The sequence below is a fragment of the Castor canadensis genome, unplaced genomic scaffold (assembly GCF_047511655.1).
Source record: "Castor canadensis unplaced genomic scaffold, mCasCan1.hap1v2 HAP1_SCAFFOLD_552, whole genome shotgun sequence".
NCBI classification, from domain to species: domain Eukaryota; kingdom Metazoa; phylum Chordata; class Mammalia; order Rodentia; family Castoridae; genus Castor; species Castor canadensis.
Window position 1 is genome coordinate 21879 of NW_027395437.1, and position 23846 is coordinate 45724.

The following is a 23846-nucleotide window of genomic DNA, read 5'->3' on the forward strand; positions in this document are numbered from 1 at the left end:
ATCCAGTTTTCCATTGCCTGGGCCTCAGAATGTATAACATCATTTTCAATACCTTTTATGATAAAAGTGGAGGGAACTTCTGTATTTCAACAATAAAAACATTTTTTACTTTGAATGTCAGGAAGCAGTTTGCCAGGTGTGGAAATAAAATTAATTGACAGGAAAACAGCCATTAACTGACTTCCTGGGAGGAAACTGGGGTGACTGGTTCCTCAGAATCCCCTGCTAGTCCCTGGTGTCCTCTCCTGCTGGTCCTGATGTCTTTCACTGGTTCATGGCGCCCCCTGGTGGTGGTAAGAACTCCCTGGTCCTCCTGTGAGTCCTGAACAAGCCCTGGAGACCTGAGTGCCCTTGCTGGCTATGAACACATCTGAAGGGAGGATTGTGTCTAGGCTGTGCCTTGGCACAGTAATAGAAGCCATTGTCCTCAGTTGTCCCACTGGTGAACTGCAAGAACACTTGGTTCTTATCTTTTTCCCTGGATATGATGACTTTGGATTGCAAGCTGTGGCTGAAGTTAGTTCTGCCTTTAGATCAAATCACAACAATCCACTCAAAGCTCTTCCTAGTTGAAGTTGTAACCAAGACAGAAAATATTCAGAAGCTGAGTGTGTATGTGCACAGGTGAGGCTGAACACTTTGGAGGAGACCAAGTTTCCTTCCCCCAAAAGACTAGATTTTGGAAAATGACTGAATTGCTGAGGCTCTGTATCCTCCTGCCTTGGGATGTAACATATCATCAGAGGAGACTTCTGGAGATGCTGAAGCAGCTGGTCTGGGGATGTATGCATGGAACTCAGTGAAAAGGAATCCCCAGTGATTCCCTCTGTGTGCCTTCACCACCAATGCTCACGTTTTCATAATAAGTCTATTTCTGGCATCAACACCAGACAATGCCATCCAATTTCCCAGGCTTCACCTTCATGAATCAAAATGAGAGTGCAGTAGTCAGATGCACTGAAATCATCACAGATTGGGGGCACAGGAGCCCTGAGACTTTTCATCTGCTCCCATCCACACCATCCTCACCTGCACAGTCGATATGCTGAGCTGAGGAGGCCCCATTACTGCACAGTCCCTGCAGCTGCTGCCAACTCTGGTATTGATGGACCTGGACATGGCTCGAGGACCCACCCCGCATGAATACTTTGATGTCCTAAGACACAGGTTCCTGTCAGGAAACAAAGGCCGAGTTAAACAGGTATTGCCAGGAACCTTGGCTGTGTTTTATCTGAACTAATGATGATGCTACTCATGCCCTCCATCCAAATAGCTGCAGTAAAGGACTGAGCCACTGGGACTGAACTTAAAGGGAACATTCAATGGGAAAGTGATTGACAAGATTTACATTTGTTGGCTAGTCCTTCAGTGGTCAGGGGTTTATGTGGACAGAAGGTCCCTGCTTCTGTCACATTCTCACCCTCCTCCTCCTAAATCAGACTTCTGCCCACAGGGATGCTCCCATGAGATGCCATAGTGGAAAGTGTGCAGAAGATTGGCCAACAGGGGAGCACTCTGAAGCTCCAGGATGGCAGGAAGGTGATAATCTAAAACAGAGCAGGCTGGGAGCTCAGGTGTCACCACTTAGCTCAGGAGAAAAAGTTGGAAACAACACATTCAGAGAAGATTTAGACTGAGCCATTTCCTACTTGACAGAGAAAATTACATTTATACACATCTCCTTTATCACAAGAACATGCATGTTAATTGTATGACATATAAGGAAGTTCTGAGCATTCCTACCAACATGGAGCAAACCAATTTCAATATCACTCCAGTCTCTGCTGTTGGTTCTGTAGGTGGTACATACAGACAACAGTGTGCCCTGTAGGAATATTGTCATATTTATTCAGGGATGTAGCTTTCTGCTGTATGAGTGTAAGTAATTATGTGAACATGATCAGTGTTGTGTGAGAGAAATACAGAGTGGGGGAGGAGAGAGGTTCCCAGCCAGCCAGACCCTGCAATCCTTCACTGCTTCAACCATTTAATTCTGTTGCTTGTTTTACCAAGACTATTCTCATGTGAGATTTTACCTAAGCAAAGTCAAATCTGACATCAGTGAGACTCAATTCTACCTAATATTATTAAACTACAATAAATTATCTTCAGTGTTTTACCTTTATACATGGGGCTTTGTTAGGCTACAGTTAATGACAAGCTTTTAATTTCATTCCAATTTAAGTATAACCATTCATTCAGATTTTCAGACGAATATAACTCAAAAGTGACCATTAACAAGGCTTGAACTCTGATGATTTTCATAATTATCATTTATTTATTAAGGAATGTTTCTTAATTTCACAATCTTTCCTACTTTCATCATAAAACAGTTCAATGGGAAAAATTAAACACTCTTCTTTCCAAATAAATGCAATTTTTGTTTCTGCTCATCAATCAAAATATAATAAGAGTGAAGAAATTCACCCATCAATTTCTTTATGAGTTTGTAACAATAACAATGACATTGAGAAGCTTGGCTGGTAGAGAGTGAAAAAATTAGATTGAAAATGCCCAGTGAATTTCCCTGTACCTCACACAATGACACAAAGAATGCATGCATATGAGAATAAATGAATATTTTTTTAAAAGTACCAGTGGACTATACATAAATCATTCACTTGTCCTTTCTTGTATCTTCCTCGCATACAAAGCCTTTTTAACAGTGATAGATTTTGAACTGTATTATTATTAGTAAAGTGACAATACACAAGGATAATTACACTTCTCTTTCAAGACTACTTTTTATTTCTCTTGCATCATTCTAAATATATCCAGAATTGCATGAACTGACATGTTAATGTCACTACTGGGGTTTAGTGGGAGAGATGAGGATGAATAAAGGAGATTAAGGTGAGGGTATATGGTTGATGGACTTCATATACCTATATGAAACAGAGCAAAGAAAACTCTGGCAATTGCTGTAATAAGGACAGGGAGAGGATTGAGGGGAGAATATGATGGAAGCATGTGACCAATGTACAATACAAGTCTAATAGGAATTATTGTTATGAATACCACCCTCTATAATGAATATATCCCAAGGAATATTCTGAGACTGAATTTGAAATAATGATCTAAAACAAAAGTGGTGTGGTGTTTTGGCTAAAATCAAGGAGCAATTGCATACGAAGTTTGACTCTGAGTTCAATCACCACTGCCACCAAAAGCAAAAAATAGAAAAGAAACATTTCTGATGATCTCAAACAGGAGAGATTTCCAGCATCAAAGTGCATGGTGGTGTCTGGTAAGAGCTTCATGGTAGAAACCAGAGCTTCAGGAAGAAAAGTTCATGTGTATATCTGCACCCACTGTTGGTCCTGAAGCTGAGCTTGCTGGGAGCTGATTGCCACATGAGGGTCATGAGTGCCCCTGCAGGGAGGTTTGTATCAGTGGAGTCCCACACTTTGTCCTTTGCACAATAACACACATCTTTGTTCTCTGCATTTACAGAGCTCAGCTGCAGAGAGAACTGGTTCTTGGACATGTCTCTGGAGATGGACATGAAGCTCGTGTAGAATGGGCTGTCATTAATGCTTCCATCATATCATATGTTCCCCATTCTCTCTAGGGTCTTCAGTAGGTCCTGCCAGAACCAGGTCAAACAATAACCACAGGTTGTGATGGAGAACCCGAGATATGATACATGACAGACAACATCTGCAATTGCTTCAAAAGGCCAGGTCGTAACTCTTGCAGCCACACTAGGCCCAGAACACCTGGGAATAAGGAGAATCATCCCTGTTAGTCAACTGTGGTCACAATCTCCCATAGCCACATCTGCAACATTGAGGATACACACCATGGTACACTTTCAGTATGCATAGCAGAAGACACAAAAGTCTCACTTTCTAGACCACAACCCTGCATTCCCCAGACACCTGAGCCCTGTGTGAGGAGATAGTTGTGAGTTTCCTTGGTCTGAGGGGGGAGTTCAATCTATACTTGAATAATAATTTGCATGTTGGGAGTCCTATTCTTATACATAGGTAGAGACTGAGGTCAGGCTGTCCTGGTCCTGCCATAACCTGTGAGGTGTCACTGATCTATAAATAAAGAGGGGTTTACTCTTGTGGTAAGAGGGTATTTAGGTTTAGAGGATGATGGAAGTTGGGTCATGCACATTCCTACCTTTACAGGAAATGACTGCCATCCTCCAATCACCTACTCAGTGCACGTCCTCATTCCATCTCTGTCATCCACTCATGTTCTGGATTACCTTGTCCAGCACTGTCACCAGCACACCTGCTTTGTCTGTATTCCCTTTTCAGTGATTGTCTTCACAAGTGACCCGGGCCTTGTTGGATTGTTACCCTGCTGCTTTTAGAGTAGGACAAGACCTCTGATGTGCTTGGGTCATTCTGTGTTGCATGACGCACATGAGACAGGAAGACAAAGACGGATTAGAATAATGTCTGTGGGTCAGGCATTTTAGCACATTCTTATAAGGTACATTTTCACACTATCCTGGGCAATACTGGATTTCACAAACAAAAGTAAAACAAAAGGCTGGGGATGAGACTCTAGTGGGATATCTCTTAAAGAACAAGGTTCTGGGTTCAATGTCCAGCATTGTAGACAATGCTGCCTGTGCTTAGCCTTATTCACAAACAGGCATGTTTGGGGAAGAGACATAGGCAATCTGCTTTCAGTGCCCCATTCCTCAGAGGAGAATTCTGCAAATTCTATAGGATCATTTCAATTATGATTCAAGTTCCTCTTGTTCTTCATAGGTTTTTCCTGGATTTAAACTACTAAAGAACCATAGATCCCCACATCGAACATCCACTCATGGAGAAATGTCCATAACTCTCCATAAGGACAACTTAATAATCCTTCAGAGTACATCCCCATTTTCCTCCTTAAAATCAAATTTAGATACTTGTCTCCAGACCCCATAACCTGCCTCAATTATTATATTTCAGGTACTAGCCTACACTGTCACTGTAACATCATTATTATTGTGGCAGGCAGGATGCCAACATCATTTTCCCCAGTGAAGATAGAATGTCAGGAGTATATTTTTCAACCAGATTGAGAGTTCATCACAACCAACTGGTGGCAATTCAAGAAGCTCACTGTTTAGATTCACATGAATTCAGACTAAGCCATAGGATTCAATTCTTCCTCTGTCTGCTGATCTACCTAGGGACCTAGGAGGGTCCTTTTCAGAACATTTGAAGGTCTTTATTCAAAATAGATTACATAAACATGAGGAAATTTTGGCTATCTCTGCAGATACTGAAAGTTCATTGGAACATGTGTGTCTTTCAGGGAGATCCTTCATGACTTGTTGAGAAGTCCACTCAGGCTGTGAGGGCCACCTTTCCTATCCAAGGAGGCTGGAAGAATAGGATTAACGAAATCATCCTATCTATGACTCCCACAAACATGGGAATACTTGGATGTACCCTAGACTTGGCTTATTGTTTTGATGATGGTTTGCCAATTTTTCAAAGGGAACCATCCAACAATGATCCTCCCTAATTTCACCTCCATAGCAGCTGGAGTATAAACAAAATTTAGATCAAAGTTTTTACCTGCCCTCAATAACACAGAAAGTTTCCACAAAACCGTTTCCATAGAAAACTCTTAAAGTGCATTTTTATGTGTAAGTTGGAAATGTCTTGTATCTCAGGATGTGGATGTGGCTAACACATTGGTCAGTAGTTCTTGTCATCAAACATACATGCATGAGAACTTTTCATCCATTAGTCAGGGTGTTATTTACTTATTTATTTTAATTAATTATTTATATGTATAAATATTTGGTGTTGGGCATAGAAAAAGTGTCCATTTTGATTCCATTGACTTGCACAAAGGCTATAATATGATGAAGACTGACCTTCAATTCAGTATATCTTGGGCAGTTATAATGTTCATATTTATTGTGAGTTAACTTTTCTATGAAATTGAGATCACTATGATTCTCACCATGAAAATCCAGTTTACACTTATTACATTGCCTAGACTGTCAAATGTCTAGAATCACTTTACAAATGTCTCACTCTAAAAGTGGAGGGAAAGTATATTTTAACAATAAAACCTTTTGCTTTATTCATATACTCATATGTAAATATATTGTTTGGACCATTTCTCTCCCCTGCCTCCCAGACCCTCCTCACACCCCCACACCCCTAACTTCCAGGAAGAACCTGTTCTGCACTTTTCTCCAATTTTGTTGCAGAGAAGACATAAGCAATAATAAGTATGACAATCATTTTTGCTAGCTGAGATAAGGATAGCTATACAGAGAGATTCCTAGCACTGCTTCATGCACAAGTGTTTTACAATGCAAATGAACTCATCTCTACCTGACCTCTTCACTTCTTCTTGGTCTCCTTCCCATATTGACCTCTTTCTCTCTAAGGTTATTATATTAGCTCCTCTGCAATGGGAACATCAAACACTTTCAAGTTTTGGTTTTCCTACCTATCCCCATTCCTCCCATATGTGTTCTCCCCTTGTCATATGACCCAAGTCCAACAACATTACTACCTTTGCCCTAGATTTAAAGTATGCATTTGAGGGAGAACCTATGATTTTTGGCTTTCTGAACCTGGCTAAGTTCACTTAAGCTGATGTCCTCCAGTTCCATCCATTCACTTGTGAATGATAAGATTTCATGCTTCTTCATGGTTGAGTAAAATTCCATTGTGCATAAATACCACATTTTCTTGATCTATTTGTCAGTACTGGGGCATCTTGGTTATTTCCATAACTTGTCTATTGTGAATAGTGCTGCAGTAAACATGGGTGTGCAGGTGACTCTGGACTAACCTGATTTGCATTCCTTTGGGTATATCCCTACGAGTGAGATAGCTGGATCATATGGCAGATCTAGGTTTAGTTTTTTAAGAAGGCTTCATATTGTTTTCTAGAGTGGTTGCACTAACTTGCATTCCCACCAGAGTGTATGAGGGTTCCTTTTTCACCACATCCTCACCAACACCTGTTGTTGGTGCTGTTTTCCCTGATAGCTATTCTAACAGGGGTGAGGTGGAATCTTAATGTGGTTTTAATTTGCATTTCCTTTATGGATAGAGATGGTGAGCATTTTATCACGTGTTATTTTGCTATTTGAATTTCTTCTTTTGAGAAATTTCTGTTTAGTTCAGTTGCCCATTTCTTTATTGTTTCACTGATTTTGGAACAGTTACCATTTTGAACTCCTTGTATATTCTGGTTATCAGTCCTTTGATGTATAGCTGGAAAATATTTTCTCCCACTCTGTTGGTGGTCTCTTCAGTTTAGAGACCATTTCTTGTGTTTTGCAGAAGCTTTTTAATTTTATTAAGTCCAATTTGTCCATTCTTTCTCTTAGTTGCTGAACTGCTGGAGTTCTATTGAGGATGTCTGTGCCTATACCTATTGCTTACAGAGTTTCCCCTGCTCTTTATTGTACTAATTTCAGAGTTTTGGGTCTGATATTAAGGTCCTTGATCTATGTTGAGTTAATCAACTCAAAATAAAAACATTTTTACAGTCTGAATGTTAGGAAGCAATGGGGATAAAATTCATTGACTTGAAACCAGCTCTTAACTTACTTCCTGGGAGAGACCTGGGTTGAGTGGTTCCTGAGGATTCCCTGCTGGTCCCTGGTGTTCCTCTACGCTGGTCCTAGGTTCATTTCAATATTCCGTGGCGCCCCCTGGTGGTGCTGATAAAACCATCGTCTTCCTGATTGTTTTGTGATTCCTGGGCAACGATAGTGAACCTGCATGCCCCCTGCTGGTTATGAGCACCTCTGCAAGGTGGACTGTGTCTGGACTTGCACTGCATGAAGATTACAGTGCTTGGACACAGAAATACCAGCACTGTCCTCACCTGTCACATTGCTCAGCTATAACAACACTTGCTTTTGTCTGTTTCCCTGGATATGATCACGCTGAATGTGCTCCGCTTAGCCCAGATCACAGCAATACAACCCAGGACCTTCTCTGCTCAAATTCATATCCAGGACAAAAAAATACTCAGATGCTGAGAGTGTGTGTGACACAGGTAAGGCTGAGCATCTGGAAAGACCATTTGCTCCTTCCCCTCATTGCACTAGGTGACCTTTGCCTGGAAACCTGGAGATAGGAAACAACCATAGGTTGTGTAACCATAGGTCACACAGTTAAAATTTGTGTAAAAATAGAGTAAAATTCTAAAATATGTGAATGGATCATTTTGAATAAAATGGGAAAAAATGACTCTATAGAAAATTAAAATTGAACAAGAAAATCAGGGAACTTCCAGTCATCTGAAGGTGATAATCATGAGAAAAGTTTACTGGCTAGATTGCACATTTAGGTTCATAAAATCAACAGAAAAGTGTCAATAGCACTTTTATATGTTAAGAATATTGCAGGAAAGGAAATGGAAAGGGATTCCATTTGCAATTATCCATGATGACAAAAACAAAGTGTAGTTTTAGGAAAAGGAGAGGCTTTACTCATTTATTTTATATCTTTTGATCACTCAAATATTTGGATTTATTTTCTAGTAGCCATGACAAAAGAAAACCTGAGTGAGTGAAACTTTTCCTGTTACATAAATATGACTGGTAATAAGGTAAATAAGCCAGTCACTAAAGGAGGAATAACGTAGGAGCCACTTACACAGGGGTCCTAAAACACTAAAATTCAGAAACAGCCAGTAGAACATACTGCAGGACTGGGCTGAGAACATGACAGGAGTTTCTTGATGGTTTCAGGCTTCTGGTTTGGGAAGAGGAGAAGGGTGCAGGTGAAGGTCAGTGGTGAGCAAAGAATGACAGAATCAATTTGATGACACTTAACTGAGTACATGAAAATATTTAAGTTGGTAAATTATGTCGCATGCAATATACCACTATTACAAAAACTTACATCTGACAAATGAAAATTGAACAGAAAAATATAGAGTCATCAGTGAAGCTGGATTTCTTCTGACACTAAGGTGGAAAGAAATTTCCCTCCATAAAAGACATCCTCAGCCTACAGTGATGGTCATGAACTGCTTGGCCCTTAGTGAAGGCTGAGGGCTTCAAATAAGCCATGTCATTCAGAGAAAGCTGCACTCAATGACTAGCATTGTAATGCAGTCTGGGATCCACATTAAATGGTTCCCATGTCAGGAGAATCCTTCAGCTCACTTGTTTGTGGGAGAAACACTTATGAAGTCACACATTATTAGTAACTCCACATCTGTAACATCACACCACATTAGTAACAAAGAAGCCTGGCAATATGGCGTGCATGAATGCTCTCAGCTCCATTTGGTGTTACCAGGAAGACAGTGCAAGATCCACTCCAAGAGATAGCATGAGACCTTATCTGAAAAAAAATCTAAATAAAAATAGGTTCTGAGGTGTGGCTGATGTAGAGTAACTGCATAAGAAGCAACTACCTAACCCATCAAAAATAAAAGAAAGAAAAGAATCATTTCTGATGTCCTGAGAAGGTAGTGATTGGGTAGTAACAAGACCACAATGAAGAAATGTTCATATGTGAGTATGTTAATATCATCTGCCATTGGTGCTGAGGCTGTGCTTGTTCTCAGCTGAGTGCCCCTGTTGTGTAAGTGTAGCCTAAGTGTCCCCTGTGAGGACTGAACTCAGGGAACCTTGTTACAGCAACACTGGTTCTTAAGTTACAAGTGTAACTTGCAATTTTAGTCACTAAGACATTCATAAGAGTCAATACAGATGTGAGAGAAATGTCCTTATGCTCTGCACCCTGCAATGATTGACTGTTCAGTTAATACCCAGATAGCTGCAGGCATAGCTTCTATCACAAGAAGCTGTGTTGGGAAGCAAGTCTGTGAAATCTCTTCCTCCCTCATCTGAAAGCCTCTAGCAGTGCACAAATCACCTTGATTCATTGCATATCTGTAACATTTTGGAACATTGTCATTGTCATTGCATTTAATATTTCTCCTTTTGCATTACCATGGCTTAAATTAACTCTGTAAGTCTTCATTTCATTTTCAGTTAGGATTTCTTAGTAGTACACAAATGTTTCAGGTGCAAAATAACCTTCATTCATGCTGTTTAAAATTTGAGAACTCAGATGCTTCACTATGACCAAAGTTCAGTGGTGAATGGCCAACCCAGGCCATTCACTGACCACTGTCAGCACACATCCTCTGATGGCCTTAAACACATTGGTGTTATGCATATGGGACAACCTGTACATCCTCTGACTTCAAGTGCTTTAGTATGAGGTAATCTGGGATCACCAGAAGTATATTACACATGTGATAGTGGACTACCCATAATTGGAGCCTTGTGGGTGGAAATCCTGACTTTGCATGACACATGGGCTTACAGGGCAGGAGACACTTCCCTCGAGTGTTCATAGACACATGACATGTGTCTAACCCAGTGAAGGGGACATCGATACCTTCAGGGTCAAATTATCACAGAACTTTCTGAATTGGAAGATGAGGGAACAATGGGAGAAAGTGAGCAGTACTCAAGGTCTGAGGACAGGTTTAGTCTGGATTTAGGTGTTTGAGAGAGAAATTGATTTTGGTTTGACATTCATTGTGCAATATGGGACAGGAGAGAGTGTGCAGGATGCAGGGTTACATCCATCTGGTTGTCATAATCCACCTGGATTCTCCATGTGGTAGTGGAGAACCTTTCTTACTACCACCCAGAGGACTGCTTTCTGAGCTGTATGCTGATTATCACCTACTAGAGACCTGCAGGTTTTTCAGCTCTGTGCCTGACCTCCTGCCTCCATAATGCAGAATCTGTGAGGTGTGTTTTCAGCTCATGTGGTCTGCTGCTTCTCCATCCATGACCCTGACGAATAAATAGAGAAGAGAAAACCCTGTCCATTGAGGGCCACAGTGTGCATGTGGTGCAGAAGATTCAATATCCCAGGGAGCAAAGGGACCTGATGGGCAGAGGTAAGGAGGACTGATCATACCCAACTAAGGCAGGTGTTCCTTTGTCTGTGTGGGGAGGCACAGCAACAGGGAGAGTGTTCAGAGGAATTCTTTCCTGATAGTTTTTACTAGCTCATCCTTTCAAAACAGGATGCCAGAGCCTGGGTGTCTTAATGGCAGAATTATTTCCTCAGACATCTGGTGAATAGAAGTCAAAGAAAAAAGTGCCAGTGTGCTTGGTTCCTTTTAACTCCATGAGTTCCAGGGTAGTTTCTGGACATAGAGGCCCATTTAGATTATGGAATTTTCAATGGGTGAATGGAAGCAGAATGGGGATAGATAGGGCAACAGAGAGAGAAAGAACAGAGAGGAGGAGAGAGGAATGGAGTGAGGGTGAGAGGGAAGAACAGGGAATTGTAGAGGTAGAGACAGAGACAAATAACTAGGGAGGTCTATTGTTAGATTCTCTTCCAATTAAGTCCATAGTCCTTTTGGATCCAAGCTTTTACTCAATCATATTTACCTCTTCAAATGACACAGTTCAAATTAGATTCTACTGTCATTTAGGTATCTCCATTTGAATTTTCAGGGACAAGTTTGACCCAAAACAGCAGTTCAGGGATAGTGAGAATTCTTGGGCTATTTTGCTTGTCACGGAGGAAAAGCTGAATTTATGAAGGATATGTTCCTAGTGAATGGTCCCAGTGAATCCTTAAATAGAGTCACTTACTAATTTACTGCCACAGTGAGAGACATGAGCCAAAACAAAGAAAGTCATCCCTAGAGGCTGCTGAGACTTTGGAGATGAAAGAAAACCACTGAACTAAATAGAAAGTGTCTGGCTGTTCCCTCCTGTGACTGATTCTGTTCTGGAATCCAGGGCTGGGTGAGACTTGAGAGAATCATAAAGTCCAGGCCTTCTGTCCGCTGCAGGCAGGTTAGTGAAATCCTGTCACTGTATGTCACAGTAATACACGGTTTTGTTCTCCATGGTCATTGAGCTCAGATGCAAGGTGAACAGGTTTGGACTATATCCACTGCCATGGTGACTGAACTCTTAAGGGAAGGGTTGTAGTAGATGTCCTCATCTCTATAGTCGTGCACTACCCAGTGCAGCTCTTTCTCTGTGGGCTGTGGGATCCAACTCCACAAGTGATCACTTGAGGTGGAGTAACCAGAGGTAGAAAAGGTGAGGGACAGAGTCTGTGGGGGTTTCAACAGGCAAGGGTCCCTCTCCTGCAGCTGCACCTAGGACAGGACACCTGGAGACAGAGAGTAGAGTGAGTCATGAGCTCAGAGGAAGCATTCCCATGTTATCCTGCCTGAAACCCTGAGACACTCACATCTGGGAGCTGCCAGCAGGAAAACAAAGACCCCAGAGTGTGTCATGTTCTTAGGGAGGATGTCCTTTACTCCCAGAAAATATTTCCAGTGTGTAGAAGAGCCTGAATTTAAGTGAAGGTGCAGCTTCATCAATGATGTGATTGGGGAATTGCATGTGGGATGTACACAATGGGGAGCCCTGTCTCCTGGGAGAACGCTGCTTGCTGATCTTTTGGAGAGCTCAACTCTCTCTCTCTCTCTCTCTCTTGTTAGCCTCATCTGATCTGTCAGGAGTGAAATGTGCTGAAGATGCTAATCATGAATGAATATGTGCACACACCACCCACACACTCAGTCACACTCATACTTGCACTCACACACACACACACATATACATACACAACCCATATGCTCAGCAACTCACACAGAAACACACACACACACACACACACACACACACACATGAAAGCCAAGGCTGGCCATTCTGAACTCCTATATTTGTGGAACTTATTTAATTAAATAATAGCTACATCTGTCAACATCCTTTCTGCCTTTCTAACACACATGTTGAAATGCCAAAGAAATGAGTATTGTTTATCAAGCTGTGTTAATCATAACATAACCCATGCAACCTTCTACCACATCCCCTATCTTCATGTAAATTCCAGTCAGTAAAACCTGTAACAAGAAAGTCTCCCTTAAAGTACTCACTCCCTCTCAAGGGTGTACTTTCCTCTGTAATGAAACTTCCCCATAATTCCTTATTATGTGTCATCTCTGAATTCTTTCTCTGCCAGTGATAATAACCTGGTGACTCTGGTGGAGTTCTCTGTCTCTGAGGCACCCCATCCTTCAACACTGGCAATAATTGTCAGAACCCAAATGCACAGGGAGAAATGTCAAAACGGTCAAATGGCATTGCATCCTGATGCCCAGCTTCTTCACAGCCCAGGGAGGTATTATGAAGTGAAGACCACTCACAGATTGTGAGGAAATTGTTGAAAAGCCTTCTCCTCATTAGGAGTCTCTGACCAAACATATAGAGTGCTCCAACTATTTAAGAGCAAGGAAAAAACTTACTCAATGGGCAACAAAATTAAATAGATATTTCACATTCATATGGGCAAATCACACATACACCATCCTCAAATTTTCTAACCATCAGGAAAATGCCAAGTGAAAGCAAACTGTGATTTTACATTGTGTCTGTGTTTGTGAAGTCATAATGAAACTCACTGAAGCTGGGGAGGGAGGAAGGAGTAAAGGAGAATAATGAAGTGCTTATCTGATAGAAGTTCAATATATTCACACATGAAATTCCATGGCAAATACACTTTTGACAATGTATACGCAATATGAAAATGAAGTACAAATTTCTTAAAAATCTTTTATTGGGGTAAGTAATAGGAAAATGTGGGGGTGAATATAGAGGTAAAGTAGGGTAAATATGATTGAGTCACTTTATATACCTGCCTAAAAAGAGAGCAATTAAACATTGGAAATCATTTTACACAGAATGGAGGAATGGGAGATGAACCTAACCATGGTACATGGTAACACAATAAAATACCATGTACAACTAATATATGCTGTTAAACTGTTTGACCAAGGAAAAGATACCATCACTAAGCTCCCACAAATCCACTAATGAGTACAAGTCTGGTGGATAGGAAGCAATTTTGTCAAAGTCATGTACACAATAACTGCACAGATAATTTACAGCAGCCAAATATGGAATTAACTTCAGTGTTTTTTGGAACAAGAAACATATAATGGAAACGTGGTGGTTTTGCAGAATAGGTTAGTGTTCAGCATTCACACAAAGAAACACTGCCATGTTTGGCAAAATGATCCACATCTATATGGCAGAACATAGTTAACTTTTTAATTTTAATTTAGTCATAGTATGTGTATCTCCTGGTAGATTTGAGATTCCAGGGTTCAAACTCAAGGCCTTACATTTAGTATGAGAGTGCCTTTCCAGAGGAGCCACTTTTTTTTGTTATAAGTTAGTGTTTTTGCCCAGGTTGTCTGAATATTGATCCTTCTGTCTATGGTCCTGTGACAATTGTTATTCTAGGCATACACCACCACACCAAGCTTTTCGCATTGGCCTCAATCTCTTATCCTCCCAATCTCTGCCTCCTGAGTAACTGGGATTACAGGATTGAAATACATCACCTTGCCTAATTTTGTAAATCTTTATGGGGATATGAATGAATAATTGAAAACTTAATTCAAACTAATGTAATAAAAACAATCTCTTCAAATATCAATAATTTTTAAGTTTTGGAATTTTGTGACCTTGCTTTCTGGTCCTATTGAAATATATCTTAGATCATTTTAACCTTTGATTGCTTACTGTGCTAAACAAGAATCAGCAGTAATTTCTCCATTCTAACCATTTTGGCCACTTTTTATTGATCACATTCTCTTTTCCCTCTCACCTGCCTTTCCTAGACTCATGTGACCAATTTTCCCTTTCATTGCTGCACTCTTTATTTATTAGAATCTACAAATGCGTGAGAATATGTGGTATTTGTCTTTGTATGTTTGACATATTTCACTAGAAACAATGGTCTCCAGTTCTATCATGTGTCTGCAGAAGATCAGAATTCGATTTTTGGGGTGATCAATATCTCACTTCTGTAATATCTCATTTACTTCAAATTTCATCCATTGAATGGTATCTGGTTGATTCCACTTTTTATACATTATATATAGTACTCTGTTAAATATAATCATATATAGAGAAAACATGAAATTTTATGAATAATACATAATTTTAATAAATTATACAAAAATTATCTTACACAAATAAGTAATATTTGTAACACAGTAATATTTGTAATATCAGTAATACACCAACGGGCAACTATCTGAAATAGAAATTGAAAAAATTCTATCTGAAATGCTGTGAGATACAAAACACTTGGGGATAATTTAAACTGAGGAGGTGTGTTCTACATGGAAATTCATAAAACTTGCATGAAATAAACTGCAGAAGACACAGGGATGTGGAAATTTCTCACATATTTATGAATAGAGTAATTAATATGGATAATGTGCATTTTTTCAAAAAGGATAAACATTTTTATTACTCTTTTACAATGCAAACGACAATATTTTCAACAGTATAAAAATTGATAGCAATAAACTTTTGCAGCCACAAAAGATGCTGAATACTGAAGGCAATCATAAGGGAAAAGAAGAAAGCCAGTGTGATCAGACTACCTGACATCAGCACATGAAAGATAGCTCTGAGACCAACACAGCAATGCTCCAGAAGATTGAAGTTAGAGTGGTCACACTCCCTGATGTCAACACATGCCATAGAGTCTTGCAGAAAAACGCAGCATGGCTCCAGTGAACAGCTGTCACGTGAAACATAAGGACCAGGAAGAATCCCACCTTTTCCAGTGACTGATTTTCTACAAAGTTAGCAAAACATGACAGTGAGAAATCAACAGTATCTTCCATAAGTAACATGTGGAAAACCTGTTATCCACATTCAGTAACAGTTTCCTTTCCCTCTCTCATATGGATCATAAGGATGAAACCCCCTGAACTTTGTACTACTCATTAATCACAAAATCTTGAACAGAAGATCATGTGGAGAAGACATGTTTAATGAACAGACATTAGTCGATTTGCCCTAGGTCTTGTGGACTCAGTCAATGGACCCCATTTTTGTGCTCTCCCAATGCATGATGGCCACCTTCATTTCAAATCACCCATGTCGCTCATGCATTACTGATTGTCCTACTCTACAGTCACTGCATAGATGCCCACAGGTTATTGCACAGGGATTGGAGTTCATGAGCACCTGGAGTGGGAAACTGTATGTACTTTGTATAGATGAAACATTCACTGAAAGTATGAAGAAACCCATTATTGTGGAGCCATGAGGACACAGCAAAAAGAGAACAAGATGCTGTCCCCAGAGCTAACAGCACAATGGCAAATTCCATCTTCAAGTCTCCCCAAAGGCATTGGGATGGAGGTGACTCCATGACAGACTGAGCAGTTCAAGATCATCTCAATTTCCACCTCTCATGTTGTGGACTCGAAATGTCCACTTCCATTTCCCACAAGAATCTTTACACATAAGAAAGTAGGAGAGTCCTGGGATATGGTGACTGACAAGGTACACCAGCCTTTCCCTGGACCCCATGGACAAAAGCATACCTGAGCTCAGGAAGGTACACTGCTGTCTGGGATTTAGAACTCAGGGGTCACCAAAGATATAAAGGGAGATGTATGAAAGATTATAATCAAAAGCAAAATAAATTGTGTAAAATATTATAAATTGGCTTGTTCTGAGACCATTCATCAAAGTACCTCATAGCAGGGGAAAATTGAAAATTGTTAGGTTTTATGCATCAATTGCACTGAGCTCAATCCCATTTTGCTTTCTTAATCCCAAAATGTGTCCAAATCAGGGACTCCCTCTTAGTCTCTGTGCTGTCATAGGAAAAGTCTCACCAGAGAGCCTTGACCACAGCAAATTTACTTCTGAGCCCCAAATTGACATTCTGAATTATGTTTATTTGAGAATACATCTAGTATTTGAAAATCACAACAGGGCCAAAACAGAACTAAAGTCTACAATAGATCATAAATCTACTATGACTCCCTGAGATATTTAAATGGTGATGTAGCCAAAGCACACAGGAACAGTCCTTGACTCATTTCTGCACCTGCTTATGATGCCAACCCTATGCTTCATGTATGCTGAATGCCCCTTGCTAGTCCTCAATGCCCTTGACTGGAGGTTAGCATTCCGTCTCACACAGAGATCCCGTCACTGTGTCTTTAACACAGTAAAATGTGGCCATATTCTCACCTCTCAAGCTGCTCATTTCAGAGAGAATGTGTTCTTGTTGTCTCTGTAGATGGTGAATCTACCCTTCATGGAGTCTGTGTAGTATGGGTTTTCACCATTTGAGTTGATACGTCCAACCAACTCTATTCCCTTCCAAGTACCTGGCAGGTTTTGTATTTCCCCAAATCCAAGAAGGTGAATCCAGAGGCTGCACAGGGGTGTCTCAGAGAACCCCAAGGCTGTACCAGGCCCCTCTCATATTACATCAGCTGCAACTTATATTGGACGCCTGCAATCATATAGAATCCTGTTCAGAAATCTGTCCTTATATTGCACACCTGAAAACACAGAGTATCCTGGTCAGAAACTGTCATACATACACACTGTTTCCCTCACTCATATCGCTTCCCCTACTCAGTATCTCCTGTTCTTCAAAAATATCACACTGTAAAACATCAGTGTGAATGGTCTGTCTTCCATGTTGATCACTGAGTGGGATCAGCAGGAATCCAGGGCTGGGCTTCTCTCAGATCTGCAGTGTCAGTGCTGTGCTGGTTTTCATGATCAGACGGAGGACTTATTTTCATGTCCTCCTGCTATATAGCAAGATTTGTTAGAAGTGTCAGAGACGCAAATAGATGTGAATGTCCTGGAGTGTCCATAGCACTTTAGAATGCATCTATAAGCTCAGAAACATGGAGGGGGGATTAAATGTGACCAAGATATCACTTTGGTAAGATTGAACCCAGTGTGATGAACTCTGATTCTCATCACTGGGACATAGTTTTCCTGATTCTATCCCTTGGACAGAACTTCACCTGCCTACTTATGCTGGTACAATCCACTTATTTATTGCTTCATTTCAGGATTTAACTTAGGAAAATGTAAAGGAATTATGGGACAATTGCATGACTGTGGTTTGTCCCCTGTCCACAACACTCTTTTTGCCTGTGGATGTTTTCTCCACCTCTGCACCTGTGTTTATTTGCAACAGCTTTATTGATGCATTGACATATTAAATTTATGTATTTTACCATTATATTGCACACATAACGAAAAATATGCCCGCTTGTGCAAACATCACTGCCATGAGAACAGTGAAAAAGTTCTGGAACCTGGAACCATGAGAACCTGATCCTCTCAGTCATCAAAGCCTGTATGATGGTGGAGAGGAGAAGAAAATTCCTGTTGCTCCACAGATAAGAACAGATAAATTGTTCCTTCTTTTACCAGGTATTGTAGGCTAAAATACACCTGAGAGTAAAGAAAAGTGTGTTTAAATTGTCATTGATTGGAGGCACAGGCAGTATCATAGATGTCACAAGCATCTTACAACATATTTTGATTTTGACATTCTGATGCTATTTCTTCCTAGAACAGTGTACTGTAAAATAGTGATGTGCAAGACCTCTCTAGACTATTATCAGAATCTTCATTCATTCACTTCTTGTCTACCAGTCTCTCCTTCTGTGGAATGAAGTCAAGTGGAACTAAAAGTGTCTCCAAGCAATGACTTGAGGGATAGATTTGTATATAAAGAAAGAAGCCAAGTACTATTGTTCAATAGAATTGGGCCAAATGAATTGTGGAGATGGACAAAGATGTCCCTCCCTTCATAGGCTTAGGGTGCTAGGATCTTCTAAGTATAAAGCCTTGAGGGAGAAGCCCAGAAGGCCCCTGGTTCCTCAGCCTTCATTGCCCACATCTGCTGCCAATCTCTGCTCTCTCTGCTCTCTGAATCTACACTTGTCAGTCTCAAGAAGATACTGAAGGCAATTGCAGGGGAAGTCTGATCCACTGCTCTGTAAGAGGAAACTGGCCAACATTTTCAGAATCCACACAGTTCTAGTTCTGCAAGGACAATGAGTGAAAGAACTATGGAGGATGCAACACACAGTCCTGGAATTTAAACAGAGGTTTGTCAGAGTGAGGAGCCAACACTGAGTCTCCTTCAATAGTGACTCATGTAACGAAGGGAGCAAGGTTTTTTCCAACACCCCAGAAATGTAAGTCTGTCAGTGTGCATAGCCTGTCTGGGAAAGCAGTATGTGTTCGAGTCCAACCTGCTTGAATTCAGCATGGGCTGAGCCCAGCAAACCCAAGGAACTGGGAAGCCTGAGCCCTTGGGCCTCACTACTGCCAAGTGTGCTTAAGAACTGCAGTAAGAGCATATCAGTCTCAAATCTATGATTCCACATTGCTTATACTGTCTAATCTTGCACTTTCTTGAACCAGTTACCCAATTTCTCTCTTTCTCCTGCATTTTGTAACTGCCAGCATTATAATTTGTAAGTAGTTATTTTTCATAATTCTCAGAGTGGATGTCTCCAGGAAACTTGCCTCAAAGTGAATAGTAAGCTGAAGTTAACCCATATAACATTTAGAAATCCATAGTACGTATTTTTCTTCAATTCCAAATTTTTTTTATTATATTCATTATAGGTGGAATTTATAGTGACTGTTCCAATTATTCTTATATTGTATATTATTTACATTGTCCCCATCATTCCTCCCTCTCATCCCAATCCCCACCCCACATAAAATTATTGCTGGAGGTATTTTAGTTCTGTTTCATTAATCATATAACATCACCTTAATCTCTATCCTTACCCACCCCCTTCCCCCTAGTAATCCCCACACACTGTGAATGTTTTACAATCCTGGTTTTCATACTTAATATTTGAGTTGATGTTCAAAGGGGTTTTACAATGTATGCAAACTTCTGGGTGTGCTTTACCTTGGTTCATTCAATCCCTTAGAATATTCTCCCTTACCCCTTTACCTCCCACCCTGTTTTTCAACAGCTTTCAATACACATCCTTATATCTCCTGCAGTATTACTGAGGCTCTATGATTTTCTTTTCCTTTCTCTCTTTCCCTGGGTTCCACTGTTACAAACAGGGTCCATAACTGAGTTTCTATATGGTCATGCTTGTTTTTGTATACATGTTTATCATTGGACCTATCTTCCATGTATGAGAGAAAACATGTCTCTTTTGTGTATCTGATCCTGTCTAATTTCACTTAAAATGAAGTTAGTGTCAAGGGAGCAGACAGGTGTATTGAACAAGCTGCAAGTTTGAGTTTGGCATAGCCCAAAACCGCAGCAGGGAACGAGTATAGTTATGCCCAGTAAAATTGCACGCTTAATTTTCACAGTCTCAGCTGCAGAAGTGGGCAAGATGCAGTACAACCGTTTTTTCCTTTAAAGTTTATGTTTGGAGAGAAGCTGTCATAGGTCCCTCCTGTTGCCAAGGGGATCACGGGTCACGTCCCCTTCCCCAAGAAATGCCTCTCCACCCAGTCTTGCTATTGATTTAATAAACACACTGGAGATGGGCGGTGGTGGTGTGTGTCCATCTGAGCACACAGCCTACTTGGCCCCAGCTTTATACACATTTTGTCTTCTCTGTTGTCCTTTCTGCATCTCCAGTCACCACAAGTTAGATATCTAGGACAAGCCTGTGTGTGATGCTAGAGGTAGCATCCCAAACAGGGACCTGAGAGGGAAGTGACAGCTGGATGGGAAACTAACTACTGGGGAACTTGAAGCCTGAGATGAGGAGACACTCTCCATCAAGTGTACACATAAGAGAAGTAAAGAGGGGGTGGAGGGTGAGATGAGTACAGCCAAGTATAAAGCCATAGGACTGGGTGTGTCTAAGGACTGAGAGTGCTCCATACAGGCTTTAAAAGCTATGTTAAAGATGAGAGGAAGCAGAGTCAAGTCGATGCAACTTTTGCAGTTTTTAGATATTGTATAGGATACTTGCCCATGGTTTCCTGAAGAGGTACCATAAATTTAGAAACATGGAACAAGGTAGGAGTCAGGCTGAAGGCACGTATGCTGCTGAAAGTCCCAAATGCATGCCCATTTTTACTTTTGGTTTGTGGTCTATGATTAGAGATTGTTTGGGGCCTACTCCCTCACACAAAGCTTCCTCAGTATTTGAACTGGCATGTGGGGCTCACCCCTTACAATCACCAAGGCAGTATCCCATAAAGGAAAAACATGTGGGCAGTGAAGCCACTGAGCAATCCACCCCACCTTATGAGAATAGGTTTCCCATAACATTACAATTCAATCCAACAATGATTCAGATTCTGATTTAATGTCAAATGAGGCACACCAAGCATAGGGAACCATGCATTTGGGGGTACTTCCACAGGCAAAAATTTTTTCTATTCTTGCTAAGTGTCCCCTGCAGGCTGCCTGGCAGGAACCTCACAGGTCAGGGAGAGGATACAGCTGGTTTTAAATGTTACCCTGTGCTCAGAAGGCCAGATGCTAACAACTCTGGCATGCAACAGAGATTTCATGAAAAGATTCCATTTAAAATTTAAAGGAGGTGAAACAAGGCTGAACAATGTATAGCTCTATAGAGCCATTTACACAGGGCTATTACAGTGTGATAGGAGACACTGCTGTGTCTCCAGAGGAAAAGACAGGGCTTGCTAATGCATGCCTCTCTCTAGGTGATTATTTGCTGTGGCAAACAGATTTTGTAGATTTATGTCAGGAGCAGGCTAAACGAAATTTGGCTCATGGACTTCAAATAACTGCAGATGTGTTAATGGGAAGAGGACCTTTTGAAGACGTAGATAAGCAATTACAATATCCCCTTCAGGGGCATGGAGAGAACTACACAGGAAAGGAGAGAAAGTTTGGGAATTAACTAGCATTCTTGAAAGTCCTGCTGAGCCATATCAAGAGTTTGTGGCATGCCTACTGCAAAATGTAGGCAGGAGAGTGGTTGATACCAAAGCCGGAAACATACTGGTAGAATGGAAGGCTTTCAAGAATGCTAATAAGGCTTGTAAAGCAGCCTTCCACCCAAATAGACAAAGAGCTTCTCAGCAGGAAATGATTAGAATCTGTGTAGATGTTGGGCCAATCATATCCAGGGTACAGCTTTAGATGCTGCCTTAAAGGAAGTGTTGTTTTTTCCCTTGGGGAAGCAAAAAAGGAATATGTATTTTCTGTGGAAGAGAGGAATGTTTTGCTAGGATGTGTAGGAATAGGCCCCAAAAACAGGTAGGTATTTCATAGGCTGTCACAAGGCTACTGACTGGCACCAATGTGCCGAGGGTTTGACCCCTGGGGTTTGTTCTTGGTGTCAGAGGGGAAAACATTGAGCAAATGAATGCCACTCCAAAACAGATATCAATGGGCAACCTCTTAGAGGGCGGTGAAACTTTCAACAGGGCTGGCCCCTGCCTCATCAAACAGTGGGCAAAATCATTAATCTTCTGAAATTGCCCATGATGCACCAAGTCCAGTCCCCCATGCTGTGCTCACCCTTGGGGAATCTCAAGGCCGTCTCTCACCCCCTCACAACTGTCATGTATGCTGGCAGGACCAGCAGCTGCTGTTCCATTAAATCACCCCCAGTACTGGGGTCTGATGCTGTTTTTCCTGTTCACCTCAAATATCTGTCACTTCCTGCCCCATCACCTGTTTGGACATCCTCTCCCAAGCCTCCCCTCCGGACTCCTGGGATGTCTCCAAACTACAAAGCCTTCTACACCATGGCCCCAACGCCATGCTGGGAAGTATGGAGTCAAGTGGCCCCTGACCTCCTACAGCCTACCAGCATGACTCTGTGAATATCTCTGGAAGTGTTCCCTCTAGTACATCTTTCACCTTACACTAAGCCTCCAGATTCACCTTTTCCCAGAACTCTCTCTCAGTTATGATGTCCATGTTTGCAATGCCCAGTTCTAACCCATTCCATTGTACCATGAGGCTCTCAAGACTGTGGCCAGCTTCAATGACAACTCCCCTCCAGCTTATTCTCCTGAATTACCATCAATGAATAATGGGAATCAATACAGAGTCTTTGAATTTTAGGTCCAAACTCCATGGTTCAGATGCCAACTCACTGCCCAATGGGGATGACCTAACCACTTTCTCATTCCATTCAGATGCTTTCTCTGAATACCATGGGACCCAACATGCCTCTTCTTGGGGTCCCAATGGGGCCTCTCTTGATGTCATACAATTCTATCATGAGGCATAGGTCCCAGGAGCCTCTGGTGGCACCTTAGGGAGGGATAGATTTACCCCAGGCTTACCTCCAGCACAGTCTCCTCCTGTGCAGTTTCCATTCCCTCACAGAGGCCCCTGTGGGAGACAACACAACTTCCCAGTAGGGACATATTTCCCAAGCAAAGACACACTTGGCCTCTCCCACCATCCTGCCCCAAAGTTCAGCAGGTGCAGCACTATGCAAGTCTGGAGGCCCAGGGGTCATGATGCCTTAACTGTGCTGGGGAGCAGTATGTCCTTGGTGTTTGTAGACCCAAATCTGTGGGAGGACATCTGACCTGGAGTGACCAGAATACCTGAATTTTATCAGCCCTACATTACTCCATCTGAGAAGCTAGACAGAAGGAGATGGTTCACACCATTATCCTAGGTCTTGGACCTGGATTTTTGCACCTGCAAGGAATGATGGGTGACCAACAGGATTAGCATTACCTGGCATGGGTGGTCCAGGACCAGCCAGAACTGTGAAGATGCCCCATGGTACAACTCCATCCATGACGTGGCACAACCCAATGAGACCATAAGCCTTTCTCCAGCAAAGCAATATAGACCCTCAGTAGCATACGACATCAACACCACAATCTACCATGACTGGGCAGCCCATCCTGAGAATCAACCCAGCTTGTCCCATGTGCATGATATGCTGCAAGAGCCTGCCTGGCTCTAAACCCACCTTTGGCCTCTGGGCTTTTCAGGCAATATGATATCCATGAAGATTCCCCACAGTTGAGGACACAGGGCATGGCTGCTGACATGGGCACCCATGGACCAGGAAGCCCAGAAAACATG

The 23846-nt window shown here is 41.5% G+C and overlaps 1 pseudogene; it reads left to right on the forward strand.

Moving 5' to 3' along the window:
* Positions 1-1117: 1117 nt before the first annotated feature.
* LOC109677915 (B-cell CLL/lymphoma 9 protein pseudogene) lies at positions 1118-23617 on the forward strand (annotated as a pseudogene).
* Positions 23618-23846: the final 229 nt, after the last annotated feature.